This window comes from Microtus ochrogaster, chromosome 19, assembly GCF_000317375.1.
Source record: "Microtus ochrogaster isolate Prairie Vole_2 chromosome 19, MicOch1.0, whole genome shotgun sequence".
In the NCBI taxonomy this organism is placed as follows: Eukaryota; Metazoa; Chordata; class Mammalia; order Rodentia; family Cricetidae; genus Microtus; species Microtus ochrogaster.
In genome coordinates this window covers 28,573,676-28,578,437 of record NC_022021.1, presented here as the reverse complement: position 1 = coordinate 28,578,437, position 4,762 = coordinate 28,573,676, and the positions used below count along the sequence as shown (strand labels likewise).

Genomic DNA, 4,762 nt, shown 5'->3' with positions numbered 1-4,762 from the left:
TGTACACCAGGCTGGCCTGAAACTCACAGATTCACTGGCCTCTGCATCCCGAGTGCTGGGATTAAAGGTGTGTGCTACCACTGCCCAGCCTTGTTCATGTTTTTTGAGACAGTCTTAAGTCTCATTAGGCTGGCCTCAAACTCTCAACCATCTTACGTTAGTCTTAGATTTGGGATCATGGGATGTATCATCATGTCTAATGGTATGTATGTCTGTACCTACATGTAAAGCTAGACGGGGTAGCATGCATCTCTAATCCCAGTGCTCTTACAGTGAGCATGGACATGGAGACAGCAGAATCCTTGGAACTCGTGAACCAACTAGTCTGATATCCTCAGTGGTAAAAGAAAAGTACTCTACTTGACAACAAGGTAGAGGGCAAAGACTACTCCTGAAGTTGATCTCCAGTCTTCATAAGCATGGGGGTGGGGGTGGGCAGAAAAAAATGAACAACTCAGTACCTCCTAAAACGATGAACTAAACTGTTTTTCCACCTCAATACTTGTAGTACCAGGATGTGTGAGAATTTCTCATTGGAGAGCGAATAGGTGATCTCTTGTCACCAGCTGAGTGTCCAGGAATTCAGTTCAGTTTTGATGTCATCTACCTAGAGAAGCCGTAGGATCTCTTCAGTTTCAGATGCTCAGCATCCATCTAGAATGTGTTCTTGTTTCTGGTCCCTGGGAAACTTTATGCTGACTAAAAGTTGAGTAGTGGTTCTCAGCCTTCCTAACACTCATGGTGTGGTGACCCCCGGCCATGCAATTATTATGTTACTAACCTCATATCTGCAATTTTTCTACTGTTGTGAATCATAATGTAAACATCTGCTGTGCAGGATACCTGATAGGGGATCCAGAGGCTCTGGATGAACAGCCATGTGAAGTGATTCAGTGGGTTAGGTGGGTACAGGAGGGGAGGGGGTTCCATATTTTCCCCTGCATACTCAGCAGGTTGAGATATATCAATTTAGTACTTTTCAGAAGCTTTTATAGACTGACTCCTTGTTCGGTGCACTTAGTTTCCCACAGTAGCAGGCTAGCTAGGGACTCTCCCTAACTCCAGTAAAGCCAATGATGGTGTGACCAAAAGTGGTCCTAGTAAGTAACAAAAGACAGTTCTGATCACTCAGGAAATCTTAGGGTTTTTAGGAATGTTAGGACAAAATATATTTTGTATTGTACTCCAATATATCTGAAAAGGTCCATTTTAATGATGAAACAATAAAAGAAAAAAAAAACTACGAAAACCCCTTGCCTTCTGGGTGTATTTGGTAATACTTCAAACACAAGATTTTAGTATCTGTACTATCAGCTAGACAAATCTTGTGTTTAAGGATCTCATACAAAATTTTTGGACAGCAGTTGTTATCGTTAAATAAGTTATGTAGTTCCTGGCAGTGTAGATTCTTAATACATATTTGAGGATTTTAGAATTCAATTTAATAATTTAATAAAATAATTATCCATTATTTATTTTTATGTAGCCCTGGCTGGCCTAGAGAATATACATAGCCTTGACCCTACTGTCTCTGCTTTTCATGTGCCAGCAGTACAGAGGTATATATCTGGTTTTATGTCGTACTGGGGGTGGAACCCAAGGCTTTGTGAAGCTCAACTACTGCTTTAATAATCAAATAGCCCAAATACTGCTTTAATAATCAAATTCTTCTTATTTGGAGATAGTTTTAAATGGCTCAACCTGTTAGAACTTGACATTTAAAGTTGGAAAATCTAGGTTTAAAAAGCAGCTCCTCATTCCTCTTGAGGAAGACTGGATAGGATTTCCATTTTTGACCCTGTTAGGAGGGTATGATATCCTCAGCAAGTTCTTGGGTAGGCTAAACCATTGGACACAGTACCCTGTAAAGGACTGCTATGTATCCTTTTAATTTCTGTAAGCTTTTTTTCTGAAGCATTTATGCACACTATTTATGGGGTTTTGAGGAATTAAAAGGCTTATACATTAAAAAAAAAGTTTGTGGATAAATTCACTGCGTGGAACTTTCTTGGCCTAGTACCACATCCTTGGTTTGACTCTGACTGTGGCTTCTGCTGATCTGAACATGTGAATATTTATTGAACAATTCCTTGAAAAAGTAAACCAGGATTCTCTTTAGCTTTAGTACGCTGTTTGAAATGTTTATATATATACAGAAGTAATCACATTCTGTGGGAAATTATTCATTGTTAGCGGCATAAGACATTATTTTTGTGTTCTCCCAACCTTGGCCATTAAATTATACTGAGATTATAAAATTAAAGCTGATGTACAATTTCACTGACTTCAGAAAATGGTTTGTGTGTGTGTAGGTGGGGAGGGCAGGATGATTTGCAGGAGTTGTTTCTACATCGTGTAGGACATGGGGGTTGTACTTGGGTCAACAGGCTTGGCAGTAGGTGCTTTTCTTTCTTTCTTTTTAAAGATTTATTTATTATGTATATAGTGTTCTGCCTGCACGTATCCCTGCTGGCCAGAAGAGGGCACTAGATCTCTTTATAGATGGTTGTGAGCCACCATGTGGTTGCTGGGAGTTGAACACAGGACCTCTGGAAGAGCAGCCAGTGCTCATAATCACTGAGCCATCTCTCCACCCTCTAACAGGTGCTTTTATAAACGGTTAACTTTCTGGCCCTAACTCTTTTCTAAAAATGGATAATTGTAATATGCGTCATGATTCGTATGGTTGATATTGAAGTCTTTCCTTTGTTATTGAAATCAAACTTAAAGGAGTAAGCTCACTATAAAATAAGGTAGGGATGCTTGTCAGTTAATCTTATAGCCGCTTGGAGTCTGATCACATCAAAGAAGGATCCAGTTGTCAGCCCACATCTCATTTTGCTGCTGAGGCAACTAATGTTTCTATTAAGTGGGCAAGTTTGTTTATGCCTTGGAGTTTTTTGGATTTTCGAGACAGGGTTTCTCTGTGGCTTTGGAGCCTGTCCTGGAACTAGCTCTGTAGACCAGGCTGGTCTCGAACTCACAGAGATCCGCCTGCCTCTGCCTCCCAAGTGCCCGGCTGCCTTGGAGTTTTCACCTGGAAAGTGGGACAATTCTCTTTAGAGATTGTTACAAAAGTTGATTTGTAGGAAAGTTTTTTTTTTTTTTTGGTTTTTCGAGACAGGGTTTCTCTGTGGCTTTGGAGCCTGTCCTGGAACTAGCTCTGTAGACCAGGCTGGTCTCGAACTCACAGAGATCCTGCCTCTGCCTCCCGAGTGCTGGGATTAAAGGTGTGTGCCACCAACGCCCGGCTTGTAGGAAAGTTTTAAAAGCACCTTGCACTCCGTAAGCTCCATCCATGCTTTGACTTTCATTTGCGGTAAGGTAGGGCTGATGGCAGCATGCTTTTGGCTTCTTGCAGAGACATCATAGAAGACCCAGTTAAGAATGACTCATGTAAAGAAAAGTTTAGTATCTCTTAGAATAAGAATTCTAGCATGGGGCCTTTGTCTTCTGAGTCCTGGTATGAGGGCCGTGAAGCTGTCCTCCCTTTCCTGTTTTTCTCCTCGGATTACTGTCTTCATGACCCCAAACTGTCAGAATTTTGAATTGTCAAACACAGATGAGCACATGATAGTCATGGGGAACTGTTTTGAATATCTGTTTGGGAATAAAAAATGTATACCTAATACACATAATATTGTATAGCAAGTCACTTCCAAAATTGGCCATTGAAAGAGCAATCCATTTTTTAAAATTTATTTATTTTATACGCATTGGTGTTTTTGCCTTCATATATGTCTGTGTGAGGGTGTTGGATCCCGTGGAACTGGAGTCACAGACAGTTGTGAGCTGCCATGTGGGTGCTGGGAATTGAACCCTGGACTTTTGGAAGTGCAGCCAGTGCTCTTAACTGCTGAACCATCTCTCCAGCCCTGAGCAATGCATTTAACATAGACTGGAGCTATGCCTTCCTTGGGTGAGGAGGGGCCAAGCATGACCAGAAGCATGATGTCATCCTACTTGCAGAAAAAAAAAGAATGGCTTCCTCAACAAGGATAAAGGGAATGGCGATTTCATAGGCAACTAATGATTTCTTTCTCTAGTATCCTGATTAGGAACAGAATATGCTCTAAAACCCACGAGGGAGTCAGAGTTTAGAGAACAAATGTCCCCCATCTTCCAGCAGGAAGAAAGATGGACAAAGAGGATGGGGATGAAGCTGCCCTACTCCTTAAACTGACCCCTAAGCTTCTGTTCTTTATTTGGTCCAGCCACTTTCACCATCAGAATACTGACTGGTGGCCACACTGTTCAGTGGAGAGCACAGAAAGACCATTGCCTCTTCCTGGGGAGTTCTTACCTGAAAGACTAGTTTCTTTTAAATGCTTGCTGCTATCTCTGTTCCGTGTCTTCTGTGGCCCAAAGAATATAATATTCTTTTTGTTTTGTTTTGCTTTTTTGAGACTGGGTCTCGCTTTGTTGCACAGGCTGGCCTTGAGCTCTTGGCAGTCCTCCTGCTTCTGTCTCCCAAGCCCTGGGATTTTAAGTATAGGCAAATACTCTCAGCTTTATTGCTTAAAGAGAAAAAAAAGTTAGATTATTGGGACGGTAGCAAATGAAAGTATAACTAGTCATATAATTCCCTTGCTACCTATGTGCCTTTCCCAGTTGCCAAGTAAGATTAGCAGAGGAAAAATTCTTTTGTATAACTTTTTTTTTTTTTTGGGTTTTTCGAGACAGGGTTTCTCTGTGGTTTTTGGAGCCTGTCCTGGGACTAGCTCTGTAGACCAGGCTGGTCTCGAACTCACAGAGATCCGCC

General features: G+C 41.4%; 1 protein-coding gene across 1 annotated transcript in view; it reads left to right on the top strand.

Annotated features, from left to right (window-relative positions):
* The window catches only part of Wdr70 (WD repeat domain 70), a 197,604-nt gene that overhangs the window by 6,243 nt on the left and 186,599 nt on the right, over positions 1–4,762 (top strand). The gene's annotated exons all lie outside the window — the stretch shown is intronic.